Source organism: Pinus tabuliformis, chromosome 7, assembly GCF_031772625.1.
Source record: "Pinus tabuliformis cultivar Carrire ecotype Pingquan chromosome 7, CPIR1, whole genome shotgun sequence".
Lineage (NCBI taxonomy): Eukaryota > Viridiplantae > Streptophyta > Pinopsida > Pinales > Pinaceae > Pinus > Pinus tabuliformis.
Window position 1 is genome coordinate 693305496 of NC_142293.1, and position 15955 is coordinate 693321450.

Genomic DNA, 15955 nt, shown 5'->3' on the forward strand with positions numbered 1-15955 from the left:
ATTTTAAAAAACACAAATCAAGATTTGGCCACAAATTTTTTCTTCAAATTCACGAACTCCAAAAAATTGCATTTAAAAACTACTTCTAATGAATATCCATGGATTTAATGATAATCTAACTGTCATATGCACTCTCAAGAAATATTAAATGTTGCATAGTATCATGGGTGAAGGTAAATATTCACCTTATAGTTGTTATTATTAATAACCTCAAAAAAATAGTGAATGTTGCATAATATCATGGATGAAGGTAAATATACACCTCATATTTATAATTATTATTATTTATTAAAAGGCCCTTATCCACCCTTATGCAACATTCAATATTATGTAGTAGTACATACCCACCTTCATTCACTTAAAATATAATATACCCCATAAAATTATTATTATTATTAATCCAACTGTAAATATATACCCTCACATTAAAAAAATGTATACTCGCTCTTAGAAATAGTCAATTATGATGCATAACAATTTGGTAAAAATGAATATGCAATGTAAAATTATTACCATTAATAATAATTAAATAATGTATATTTAGGATTGTACAATATTTTATATTTTATATTTAATTTATTCGAGTTGTTTTTAGTGAGACTTTTTGAAAGTTTTTTCCGGTTTTTCGCTCTAAATTCTCTAAAATCCTTCACGAACTTATTGAAATCACAAGCTTGATGGGTAACCCATATACAATGGAAGTGCCCTAGGGGTTTCTGAATCCATACCATATATACAGTTAGTTAATAATAATAAATGCATACTTACCCTTATACAATATTTGATAGTTTACAATCCATACCATATATAGAGTTAGTTAATAATAATAAATGCATACTTACCCTTATACAATATTTGATATTTTACATTTAATTTATTCGAGTTGTTTTTAGTGAGATTTTTTGAAAGTTTTTTAGGTGGCATTTTCCGCTCTTAATTCTTTAAAAACCTTCACGAGTTTATTGAAATCACAATCTTGGTGGGTAACCCCTATACAATGGAAGTGACCTAGGGGTTTTTTTGGGTGTTGAATCTATATATACAGTTAATAATAATAAATGCATACTTACCATTATACAATATTTGATATTTTACATGTAATTTATTCGAGTTGCTTTTGATGAGACTTTTTGAAAGTTTTTTTAGTGGGTTTTTCCGCTCTAAATTCTCTAAAATCCGTGAGGAATTTATTGAAATAACAAGTTTGATGGGTAACCCCCATACAATAGAAGTGCCTTAGGGGTTTTTCAGGGTGTTGAATCCATATATACATTTAATAATAATAAATGCATACTTACCGTTATACAATATTTGATATTTTACATTTAATTTATTGGAGTTGTTTTTAGTGAGATTTTTTGAAGAAAAAACAATCTGTGGGTTTTTCCTCTCTAAATTCTCTAAAATCCTCCATAAAATTATTGAAATCACAACAGTGATGGGTAACCCCTATACAATGGAAGTGCCATAGGGGTTTTTCAAAGGTGCTGAATCCTTATACACAGTCAAAACAATTTAAATAACACAAATCAAGATTTTACTTCAACTTCCTATTTTATCAATTGACATTTGAAATATTTATTTAATAATTTAGAATTTTATTTATATTTTTAATATGGTGGATTCAAACATGCAAAGTAAATTAAATTTAATAAAATATTAATTTTTATACCAAAAAGAATTTCATATAAATGGGTTTGATGCATGTGCCCTAGTCAAATTTGATATTTACACAAGAATTTTTATTAATTTTTAATATTACTTATTGTTTTTTATTAATTTTTTAACTAAAAGATTATAAAATTAAGCTTATTCGATTCTTTAAGATTAACCCATATTTGACTTAGAAAACAGAGGGACACGATGCTGTAAAGATGGATGGGTTTGTCCCAGGTCAAATTTCACATTTACAAGAATCTTTATTAATTTTTTAATCTGGCTCACTAAATTACAACGATAAAATTTAGTTTATTCAACTTATAAAAGAGAGGGAACCCATCTTAAAAAATAAGGTTTTGAACAGAACTAGTGCTGCAACCTGATAAAGAGAAATTTTTTCCGAATCAAAGTAAATTCTCTGGATATTTTCATTGGAGCACCAACTTGCAACCTGCTAAGGTCTATATACCAACCAGGTAAGGTATATATATTTTATTTATAATTCTAATGTTTATATAAATTTTCATACAGGTTTTTATAGCAGGGTTTATTAAAGGGTTTAAGTAGGATAGTCTCACTTATTTTGATCACTTCCGTAGTATATCTCCATGTGAGTAATTTTTTATTGTTCCCTGCACAGTTGAATCCCTAGTGGTAAATGGCTTCACCATCTTCCTCTGCTACCATGGCCAACTCTGAAGCTGCGCTTAGCACTCAGCCTGCTTTGGAAGAGCGCGACCAACACCAAACAGTTGAAGAAGATACCGAAGAAAAAGCCCCCGTTCCATTGATGCTTCACGTTCTAGAAGTCGAACCTGGGGCTGATATAGTTCAGTGCTTGCATGGAATTTTAGAAAGTCTTCAGGTAGAAGAGCTCTTCGTGATAAGCGCCACAGGAACGGTCTCTGATGTTACGATCTCCACGGCTGGTTCAGTCACAACTTTTCCTGGAATATTTCATATACTCTCACTCTCTGGGTCATATTTTCCAACTGAAAACCCTCTGACCTTGACAGCCTGTAGAGAGAAAGTTATTGCAGGAACAGTTCACGGGATTCTTCGAGCAGCCAGTCCAGTTAATATTGTCACTGGAACCTATGCCGATCCTCCAGTTAATATTGTTACTGGAACCTATGCCGATCCTTCTGTGTTAACACCCCGTACACCCTCGCCCAGTTGGGGAGACAGTGACAATACAGTGCGCCATTATTCTGAGGCCATTGCATACGCTGCAACCTTGGATTCTTCTACTTACGATACCTGGCCCATTGCTGCTGATTGCCAGCCTCATTGTGATGATACTCCGGATGCTGCATTGCCCGTTGCTGCGGATTTTTTTTTTTAATTGCGTAAGTAGTCAGTACATGGCACATTGCAGGTTTATTTGGGGACTTCTACACAGAAATGATGATTTATAATTAACAGTTTTGATGTAACTTTCAATATTTCTGATACAGTGAGAAGCAACCTTGTTAAAACTTTATTGAAGTGTGCATTTTTCTATGTCATGTATTTTAGTATTTATTCCTGAGTAAACTATATATTTTAGTATTTACTTCCCAGTCTGCCATTATGTCATATAATAAATGTTCAATGTAATGATTTTCAAAGTGCTATTGTTTCTGAGAATTATAAGAAATTTTAGGTTATAGTCTGTGTTCCATTAGGTCATAGTTATAGTTATAGTTACTACTTATATATTGTATATTTTAATCTAATATGTATATTATGATTTTCTATTATCTAAAAAGTTATTCATAATTTTGTTAATAAAAACAAACTTACAATATAACAAATGAATTTTATTACTTTTTATTACTTTTTAGGAGCACTACAACATCTCCCCATATTGGGCTCTATATTGCTTTTAACTTTTATTATTATTTAATTGAGTCACATGTAAATGTTTACAAATCATTTAGTCATATAAATTGAACATATTAATATAAATTCAACGTATTGAGTAGATATGTAAAAATATTTATAGATGCATGTGGAAAGTCACATTCCTTGTGACTTTCACAGTGGGGAACAAATTGATCTGCGAGGCTCCAACACTCGAGTCCCAACCACCATCTCCTCCTCTAAGGATGAGTAGCACGGAAAAAAGGTGGTATGATTCCTATGGGTCTTTATGGATAACGATGACAAGTTTTGTGGTAGTTCCTTCATTCCTAGATAACAACGATGTATCAAGGTCAAAGTTGTGGCAGTTGTGGGTTTTAGGATTATGGTCTTGAACTAAATACAATGATTGGCTCAAAGATTGGGGCAAGGGAGGTTGTCTTTGGTGCGTGTTTTTAGTTTTTTTTTGTGTACATTGTGGACGCTCTTGGTTTGGCATTTGATCAATCTTCTCTCATTCTTTGGGTGACAACAAAGAGTAGCCTAAGGTTAGGGCTCTCGACCTCACCAGAGGTTTTTTGTGTTATTTATTGATAATTATGTCTTGATTGTTTATGTCTAGAGTAAGAAATCTAAGTATGTATGTATTGGTCTAGTTTCATGGATTTTTTATGGTAGAGGTTGAGATGTTTTCCTCCCTTTGTCCCTTCCGCTATTGACTTATCTTAAATTTACAAAAAAATATATATGTAAAAATATTTACATGCTTTCTTATGTTACACCTACACATCTCCCTTATATTGAATTGTAAATTAACTTCCAGCTCAATTATTATCATTATTCACTTTCCATTTATAAAAAAATTACATATAAATTATTTTACTCAATAAAAATATATAAATTAAAAAAAACAGTACAACCTATAAAATATGTTATTATTATTTTTATAAGTTTAAATATGAATTAATGTTCTTGTCCTTTTTTACTGTTGGAATTGGGGTACCATAGCTTTGTACAATACTCGTTAGCAAGATTAATTGACAAACAGATCGTAGAATAGAGTTATTCACTAAATCAATTTTAGGGTTATTATTATGCAGCGGGATTTAAGCTATGGTTTTGGAATATATCTTTTAAATAGTGGTCTTTATTTTTATGTTGTAGTTACCTTATGAGAAAAACTCTTCCAGCTATCACTTTGCACTCTTCTGCACTGTTAGATCTATTGTTAGCCAACTGAAAGTTCTTCTACCATTAGATCTCATTGTTTTAATTATCATAACTAATTATTCTATTACAATCTTTAGTTTAATACCATAACCAGTTATTCAGTTTCATATAGTTAAGTAATAGAAAATTACATTGCATAACCCTATCTTTTCATGAGTATAATAGAGAAATCGATGTAGAGAGCGGCTAAGCATCAATAGTCCTTGGATTTGTCAATAAGAAAGTTGTAATCATGGCATGAAGCAATGTGATCTAAGGAATGAGATATAATAGGGAAACCAAGAAGCTGAAGCAATAATCCAGAGTCTGAAGGATGAGAAGAGGACTTTTGAAATCATATTTGAAGTTGAAGGAAAAAGTACCAAAACAAAATGCGAAAAATAGAAGAACTATAGAGTGAAGTTCGTATTCTCACTGAGCAAAATAGGGAACAAGACATTCAATTGCTTGAATGAAACGGAGAGAAAGGAGAAGTGATAAGGTATCTATATTTTGCCTTAGATGCACTGAAGGATAAGAATCAAAGATTCAAGCAATCCTTTAGGAATTCAAGAGTCAGTGCCTTGTGCCTTTCTTCACAATTTGCGATATGCCTCATAATCATATTCTAGTTCTAGTGGGAATCTTTTCGTGCCTAATTGTAAGAGAGTTTATCTCTAATATTTGGTGATACTCAGATTTTGTATGTTTGGTATGTTCTGAGCACAAGCGCATAATGGGCTGAGACGACTACGCGAACAATAGATAATTTAGACAGAAGTGTTTAATTGATTTGATTTGATTTGATTTTTAATTTTAAGTGTAGTCTGATTGTTATATTTTTACTTGCAGATTAATCGTCAGAGGGTAGTTGATTTTTTGAAATTGGTAATTTAATGGTTGTTTAAAGTGTATATAAATACATTTTGTATAGACACTAATGTTTAAACAAATTTTTATTAGGTGCCGAGAGGAATCAAATTTCTCAAGCTACAAATCTATTTTTTAAGTGCAAAGATGCAAGATATGACTAAATATTTAGGGAATACATGAAGATACCATCTTGCAATACACTAGTAATATTAAAAGTATTATTACATTTGTTTTTAAAGAAAGCTTTTGGTGCAATAAAGAGTTCCATTTTTTGAGTGCAAAGATGCAAGATATGACTAAATCTTTAGGGAATACATGAAGATGGCATCTTGAAATACACTGATAATATTAAAAGTATTAATACATTTGTTTTTAAGGAATTTTTTTGGTGCAATAAAGAGTTAGAAAATCAAATGAAGATAAAATACTAGAAGAAAATGGTCCATCTTTATCTAGAAAATTGAAACTAAAATGATTATTTTTTATTTGACTAACATAAAAAAGAAAATCAACTTCCCTAAAATATGAACCAACTCCCTTTAAATTTTTAGTGAAAGTGGAGATTGGACAATTCTCAAAACGTTTGAATCTATTATCTTTATTACATCTAAAAGGTTGAAGACTAAACACACTTTTCTTAAAGTTTTCTAAATATACACAAATAAAAACATTATTTTAAAATATTTATTACAAAGATGGTCGAATTTCCAAACTTTATAAATCACCAAAATTATAAATCTTTAATAATTTTATTAACATCTACTCAACAAAAATTAAAATTTTAAATAAATTTAGATATTTTGTACTTTTTAAATTTTGATAAATCAATTATATCAATTAAGTCTATTTTTCAACTTCAAAACTTATAAGTCACATGTGCCATCGAAATATAAGGTGTGTCTATGTTATCTAATAATAAAGTAAAGAGTGCACATAAAACTAACACATTTTACCTTCAGGTAACACATATACATTCTACAATGAGTATTATTATTATTATTATCCAATTTTAAGGTCACGGCCAAGTCAAACACCAAATTGGTGTATGAGACCCCTTGTTTGTGGGACAAGGGACCACCTGGGACACACCTCTCCACAACAATTTCACTGATAAGTCTATGAAAGCATACATTCATAATGAGTATATAAAAGAATCACAATTAAAGACTTCTTGTCATTTTATTCAATAAAGGAACACAAAATATTAGGTGCATGATTGTTATTTTGAGATGAAGTGGTCCATCTCATTCCTCACCCGGTGGAATACTTGCATTTATCATTAATATTATTTTAATGAAGAAAAATTATAGAACACCAATTCAAAGAAAAAACATGTTATGTGCACAAATTAGGAATTAAGAAGGAATTTTTTTCTTAATTTTTGTCAGCATTGAGGTAATCGTTCATGTGAGTGAATCCATCAATGCAAAAGTAATTGTTTACATGAATGCTAGAGTGTATACATTTATCTAGTGTAGGAAAATTTTATTTAATATTTGTAATGGAATCTATTTATTTCAAGTATATAGATATTATATATTGATTGTAGATATCATCCATTTATTTGGATAAGATAAATTATTTTTATTTTTATTGGGCAGAAGTATGCATATTTACTTTTTCTAGCACAATTCTACAATTTTTTGTTATGAAGTTATAGCCATCATGTAGAAATGACTTCATGTTGGCAATGCTTTCCCCAATTCCTTCTTTTGGAGGAAAAAAATACGAAATTTGATCAATAAAAATGTTTACTTTGTTGATATTAAGAATGGACAAATGAAGCAACCTAATAGATCTCGATGAATGCTAAAGAGCATAGAATGATGAATGTCAATGCATTGTATCTTATTCAAAATGCATTGCATGAGACCACCTTCCCCAAGACTTCTCTTGAGAAGTTCTCTAAAACTACTTAGGATATTGTAAGGGTGCCACCAAAGTAAAAATAGTGAAACTACAATCCTTGAGAGGAGATTTTAAAAGTACAGTAGTGGAGGAATTAGAGTTTATAGATTAGCATATGACTTGACTTACAAACATTTTGAATTAGTTGAATATGTACAATGAATATGTGTAAGATCATAAGGTGGTCGAAAAGTTTCTTAAGACCGTTTTTGAAAAGTTTCATTTCGTAGTGGCGTGATAAAAGAAGAAAAAGTTATGAGTAACCACTATGTCTATAAATTTATGGGGTCTCCTTAAAATGCAGTCATGACAAGTTTATTTTGCTAAAGGTAGAGGAATATCAAGTGGCAAGGCAAAAGAGGCAGGAACCAAAAAGACAATGAGGAAAAATTAGAAAAAGGAACATTGACATACTCTTTAGACTACTTCTAGGATTTTTATTTTAATTACTCATCTTCTTGTTCTCTTTTATTTTGTCCATAAAGGTAATATTTGACATCATTTCTGAGAGTTCAAGTTCCTTTGGACATTCTGAGCATCATTTTTTGTTTGCATCCAGGTTTGTGATACTGAGTTGCTATGAATTTACTTCCTATTAGGCAACATTCCTTAATCATCTATATATATCTACAAAGGTGATAAGTGACAAGGTTATTTTGTCCCAACCTATGTTTGGAAATGTTATCTTATAAAATAAGGTCTCTTATATGCCAAAGGAATGATCAAGACTGCACAGGAATCAACAAAAACATAGAATTTGAGAGGCGAATTTGTTTGTCTGTTGGAGACTTTCTAAAATTTTCAAATACACAATTTATTATTCCAATAGAACCTTATTGCATTGAAATCCTAAAACACATTACCAAACCACTATACACTAAGTTAAATCTGGGCACTCATAAACGAATATATCATATCACTATGAACTCAATTTCTCAGAATTCTTTGTTCCCACTTCTAGTCATTAACATGAATTTCCAGGGGGAAATTATTCACTACTCAGACTTCCTGAATTAATTTAGAAATACAAAAAACATGAGTTCTACGACTACCCCTAAAAAACAAAACAAAGACACTAATTCTCTAAACCAATCCTATACTTAATTCAAAATATATGCATACCAAGTGCAACTACAATTTTACAAATTAGTTCCATTTTAAGTGTCTGCCATGTGGCCCATAGTGTATCCTCAAAAATAACTATGAAAGGAAGAGGTCATGTATGTTTATTCTTCGACTCCTACACTTCCATAACTACACTTTTTTCTCTGCACATTTGAAGCAGAATCCAGAAGTGTTGGTTTTCACTGAATCTCATAAATGGCTTCTTACATTCCTAGGAGGCACTCACAACATGGCTTACATTACTATAAGTAGCCACTTACACTCACCCCACGAGTAGATGATGGTAGCTTTCAGCGTTTGGCAAAGAGGAGATGCAGAGAAAACAACATTGAACAAGCACTCTATTAGTGTTACAAGCTCATTTCACATAATTGGATAGACTACTTTACCACTATGTTGCATCATTGGATTGAATAGGAATGCGAGTCAATATTTTTTCTACTCTAGGAAGTGATGACTTGGATAAAAATTCCCTACAAGATTACATTCTGAAAAAATTTCAATTATTTGTAGTTATTTTCTATTGGTCTACATCCATACCAAACAGAAGTATTGGTCCTCATAAAATTCCCCTGGTAAAGACTCTGCAGGGCTTGGATTCAATTGAACATATTCTTCTCTAGTGCACTACCCAAGGTGATTCAAGTCCTTCCTCATTTCATTCCTCTGCCTCAACAAATTTGTGGAAATAATAGAGGAGCTTCCAACAATGGGTTGCATGTTTATGAAGAACATCAGAAGTAGTGGATGCTTGTTATAGGCATGGTAAACCAAAGATCTTGAGGTTGGCAGGAGTCCAAATGTTCTAGAGTTCACATGAATCACACAATTCCAATGACTTACTAAGTTACTCAAACATGTACCAATCACATTAGTAATGTTTTTGTGCAATTAGATCGAAATCATGTTTAAAATCAAAGGGATATGAATGTTACATAGATGACAGTACTCCTCGTTAGCATAAAAGAATTTAAAAATGTGTCATAAAAGGGAGAACCATTTGTTAGAAAGAAACCAGTTTTTCATTAAAAAACAGAAGCGTTGTCATAAATTCAAAATCAATGAAAGGTGATCACTGAACCAAATCTTATCCGACAATAAAATAAAATAAATAAAACTAACCCTATATTAAAATTTTAAAAAACTACGTTATTTTGTAATTCAAAATATTTCTTTAAAATTTTAAGAGATGATGTTCTTAGATGAAACATTAGAGATATTTAACATCATCAACTGCTCTGCAATACAGTTTCCCATCAAAGTTGCAGATTTTACACCAAAAGTTATGAATATTTGGGAGTTGATGTCTTGCTCATTTTCATCTAATACACGATGATGTCTGAAATTTGTGAGGTTGTGATGCAAATTTAGATTTGGAAAAATAGTCATCATGTTGTTTATGAATTAATACTATTTTATTTTTCTTATTTGTTGTCATCTACTATCTGTATATTTCCAAAATCTATCAAATGTTTGCTATTGGAGCTTGAAAAACCATATTTGAAGATTAAGAGGAAATCTATGTTGGAAAGGTTATAGAATATGTCGAATTGGCATAATGTAAATGATTTCTCTTTATCTTCTAACTTTGAGTTGAATTTTGTTTACTAAGTTTTATCTTCAATGAATTTTTATATATCACGATTCTTCCCGAATTTATGCTTTACGACATTTTCTTTGCAACATCTAGTGAAATTGCTAGTTAATTCATTGTCTAGTGCATTTTGAAAAGGGAAGAATGTTTAGAACTTTTACATAATCTCCATAATTGGACAAATTACAGTGGTTTTTTTTTCATACTCAACCATAAAAATTGGATACTTTTATTTTCATAATGAACCTTTTTTAATTGCAACAATTAATGAGTATATGCAATCACTTATTTATAAATTTTGGTGTAAAGTGTTCGAATACCAATTTTGAAATGTTCTATTACAAGGATGATTATGGATATATGGTATTTGGGTAATCAAATTAAGAAGATAAAAAATGGATAAGTTCACTTCCTTGAGTAGAAGTTACTTAAATAATGGACACATGGTAAAGAATAAACAATATATAAGTTCACTTCTTTGAGTAGAAGTTACTCGAGTAATGTACACATGTAAAATATTGAAATCTGATTCTCCGAATCAGATCTAATTCTCAGAATCGGATTTCAACCCCGCTCGCTTAAAAAAAAATTATTAATATTTTTTTTTTTAAGTACCCGAGGCTGAAATCTAATTCTGGGAATTGGATTACAACCCCACCCTCCTTTTTTTTAATGTTTTTTTAATAATTTTTCTTTTTCTTAGATTTTAATATTAATGTACTAAAAAATTTAACTAATTATGTTTTTTTTTTTTTTTTTTAAGTTTATTATTATTATTTTTTAATTTTTAAATTAATAGTTTTTTAATTTTTGTTAGTTTCCTTTATTTTTGTTTTTAATTTTTTTTTTTTTCATTTCTAGTTGTTTATTTATTTTTTTAAATCAGGTTCTTTTTTAATTTTTATTTTTTTAATAGTTTTTTAAAATTGTTGCATTTTTATTTTTTATTTTTTATATAATAAAAAAATTACATTTTTATAGTTTACAAGCTATTTTTTTTTAACACTTTTTTATGTTTTTCTTAAAAACATGTTGTTTTATTATTTATTTCTTTGTATTTTTTTAAATTTTTAAATTCTTATTTTTAAAGGTTAATTTTGTTTTTTTTTTTTACATTTTTATGATTGATTTTTTTTGTCTTTTTTAGGTTCAACAAATTCAATTTTGAGTAGAGAATATGAAGGCCACTCTCTTTCACATCTAGGAAATCAACATTCAATCTTTAAAGTATTGAGCCTAAGCATACTAACATTTATAGTATGGCCACTTTGGGGTTACACAACACAAAGGGAGTCCTTCACTCATCTAGTGGTCCCTTGTTCCTTCCCTTTTATCAGTTCCTTATGTGCGAAACTAAGACCAACTTTTCAGGAAATTATTATGGCCTCTAGCTCAAAATGAAGACTTTTACATTATTTTCCTTCTCCAATTCAAGTAAGTTCACAAAATCCACATAGGTCTAATGTGACAAAATCGACACTAGCCATTCCAACATTATTAGTCTTAATTACAAATTACAAAACATGGGGTTTAAAAAAGGGTGTTACATCACATCAATTACTTGCACATCCTTACTTCACATGAATCCTAAAGTGTAGCATCAATGTTTTCACTTGTTCGTACACTTGAAAATCTAGAATATATTTATATCCAAATAAGAGTTTCTAGCCAACCATATACCCCAACTAACTATGTCTGAAATGGATTAGAGTTATTTGAAATCTTTCTTTTAAACCATTTCCTCAAGGATTCTTCTATAACATCACCAAAGCACTCATTTTAAACATCTAAAATTTTCTCTACCTCCTTCCAAATGTATGTGAATATGGATAATGGATTACAAAATGATATATAGGTTCTACCTATACACAATGCACACATCCCCATCTCCTATCTACTCCTCTACAATACTTCCCATGTTGATGACTTATTATTTAAACTACCGAGAGAAATATTATAATATTTTTGTGGGATTTTAATTTCCAGATCTACCTCTACTTCCAAATTCACGATAGGGTTTCCATTTCTCATCTCAACCTAATATGATCCTTCTTTTGATTCTCAAGACAAGCACTCCATAAAGTTGCTTTCGCACTTGTAAATAATTAACTATGTTAACCTATAATCTTGCTACCAAATATCTCTGATGATTGAATCTCCCATGTTATTGGGGATACAAAATCCTCCCTTTGTATAATGATAATCAAATCTTTCATCGATCTTATCCTTTCACTAAAACCAAGGGTAAAGACAACATCAATGAGTAAATGTCCATGGACTCAATACTTCCATCTTATAATGTTCCTCCTAAATACTTCTTAAGTAAATAATTTCCCAAAAAACATTTACCCATGGGTTACCAAAATGATTAATATTCTTCAATCCCCACCCATAATTATCCTTTGGCCTACCTATAATCTTCAATTTTACTAAAGTAATTCCATCATTCTGTTTTTTCTTACGCAAAAAGAATTTAAAACGTCTTCTAATATTTACGAGGCATCCTTTATGAGTATAGAAAAAGGAATTTTAAAACAAAAGCTTGCATGGCCTCCAAGACATATTTTACCAATGTCATCCTCCCACGCAAACACAACCATTGATTATAACAATTATTAATTTTGAACTTGATTTTTTCAATGAGAATCAAAATCAATTTTTCTATATCCATTAATTTTTAATATAAAACTTAAATGTTTGAATCCATATTGAAACTATAAGAGTTTACAAGAAAAAAGACTCAGCACCATATATGCTTATTATCTTGATCCATGCCATTAAAGAAGATTGTATATCTTTGTAAATATAGCTCCATAATTTCCCGGATGCGGGTGTCTTCATCGGAGATGAGACCTTGCCACATGCAGAGCACGGGCAACCACGTGATGAGGGACGGGCCTTTAATGCCCCAAGCCGTCGCTGCATTGGCATAAGGAATGTTTCAGAGCTTCCTTAATGGAGCCGAGAGAGGGATGGATGCGCCTGCGGTTCGCATTCAATGCTGGTCCTATCATTCGTCATGGGAAGGTGCATAAGTTTGTTCGTCGGGTGGTGCTGTGTGCATTATGCGTGGAGAGTAATCCAACGCAAGTCTGGAACTCCTGTAGTGAGGTGGTGGAACACCAGAGGGAGGCTGGCTTCATACCAGAGCCTATCCGCCTTTGTTTCCACTCAGTTGAGAGCTGTTGGATTGCATTTTGGGAGTGTCGACCAGTGGAACGGTCCAGTTCAAGCTGTTGCAAACAGCACGAGGAGGGGGAAGACACTATGGTTCGTGAGCGTATGCCTTGCAGGAGAGGTCCTGGGCGCAGAGAGCCCTCCCGTCCTCCTGCAGCAGACATTCATCACCATTGTTGCTGCTGTTATTGTTACCGCAGAATGGGAGTTAATCCAATTCCATCTAGCCAAGTCATGGAGGTGAGGGGCTCTGCTGATGGTGAGCCAATGCTCCCAACTTTTGGTTCGGTCATTTTCACCTTGGGTAGCTCCAGGGAGAATGCAGGCATCAATGCCCACATCTCTGTGCTCTTCACCAAGATTCCAGAGGAACATGAGGAAGAGTCATCACTGGTTATGGCGGAGGACAATTCAGGGCGCGGCAAAGGGAAGCTTCCAATGGGAGAGTCTTCCAGAGCAGCTGACAGTGCTGAGAGTGGCAAAGGCAAGGCCCCAATTGGGGAATCCTCAATGGCGGTGGGCACTTCCAGAAGCAATCAGCCTCGGCCCCTTTCCCAATTTCGTGACCAGGAGCAACCTTCCCCCTCGCAGAATCCCATCGCGAGGGGGGAAGGGATGGCAGAAGGAGAGGGTTGGCGCACAATTGAGGAAGAGGAACCAGACATATAGCTCCCAATTCCACCTCCGCGCTCTGGCTGTCTTTTTTCAGGTTTGGTTTATTACTGTTGGTTCCGGGTTTCTGATAAGTTCCAATTGTCTGTTTCATGTCACAGTTTGCTTTCTGTTAGTAGTAAAGACCCGCTTGCGGACTCCACAGTCGCAGTGGGCGCGATGTTGTTGGTCGGGCATTTCATGTAGTTTCAGTGTTTTGCTTTTGGGTGTCACTGTCCGGTTGGTCCACAAGTCCTTGTTGAGGAACCCCTGCGTGGGCTGTCATGTTGTTATTCTGATCTCTCTCGGTCATATTGTCAAGGTTTTGGATCTTTTTGCTCGAATTGCCCTGCGAGGCAACCTCATGAATCAGTCCTTGTTGTCCATGGAGTCACTCATGACTCTGGGCAGCCAGCTTCTTTGGATGTAAAATTTTACTGTAAATATTAATACACTAGTAGTTAGAATTTGCCGAGAAAAAAAAAATATAGCTCCATAATTATAGCTACTTCATTAGTATCAAATATTCCTATTGTATCATTTACTTCCCTTACACTGCCATTAGAGAACAACAAAGAATTATCAACAAATAATAACTAATTCAATGATAAAGCCCTTCAAATTTTGACCCATGTGATAATCACTACTCTTTTTGCTTCCAGAATATCCCTACCGTAGCCTCCAATCACAACTAAGAAAACCAAAGGAGATAAAGGATATCCTTACCTCAACACCCTAAACAATAAAAATAAGTAGAAAATATACAACCCACTATCCATTTAACCAAACTAAAGCCTACATGAAAAAGCATGATTCTAAAATATAGCCCACTAATTTTGTTATATGCCTTGGATACATCTAATTTCATAAACATTGTTGGTAAATTATTAATTGTTATTGAGTGATGACCTTTTTTAACCCTAATAACTTTGTGTACTTATGTTCTAGTTATAAACCCATATTTTCTTGAGAGATAACTTATCAAAATATTTTTCTTTTAACTCTAACTACCAAAATGTGCTATGATTTTGTACACATAATTACAAAATTATATGGGCATGAAATTATGAAAAGTATTGGGGTCAGTCTTTTATTGAATCAATGTTAGATTCATAGCACTAAAAGCTTCTAGGATCTTCCAAAAATCCCAACTTCTTCAATTACCCTAATTAAGTCATCTTCCACTAAATCATACTACATAATAAAAAAACACACTAGAAATCATATAGACCTGTGATTTTATCCTTTTTAAAAGAAGCTAATAGATATTTTAATTCCTTTTTTGATATATTTTAAAAAGAGGTTATCCTCAAAATTATGTATATATTTTTGTTTTCCAACTCTTTATAAATAAACTAAAATTATGAAACTCTTAAATCTACTATATCTGAGAGATTTACTTTAACATTTTTCATTTCCAAAGTGGTATTGGCTCTCTTCTTATGATAGAAAAAATATGAAATAGCTCTATATTTCCATCTTCCATTTCAAATTTATCCACATTATTTTTTTCTATTTGGAATCCAAGAAATCCCAATACCCTTTACCTATTTGAGGGATGTTATAAGCTAAAATGTGTTGATTCATTAACCATAACTTACCTATTATTTATTGATAGTTTATTCCTTAATCATAGTTTACCTACGATTTCTTGATCATCACTTTCCTACTACTTATTGTGGAAAATAACTTACTTAGTATTTCTTGATCAATTATTGAAATTATTCCACTTCCATCCATATGGTTTTATGATCCATGGGATCAGTAAAGTGCTCAAAATGAAAGTGTTTAAAATTTATCGAAACTAGTGTGAGAACGTAGATCTTGCTGCCCCGAATCCAATGCAACTTGAATCACTCAAAACTGATATCGTATGCTCCAAACATCACGTTCTAATCGTTCTCCTAAACAACT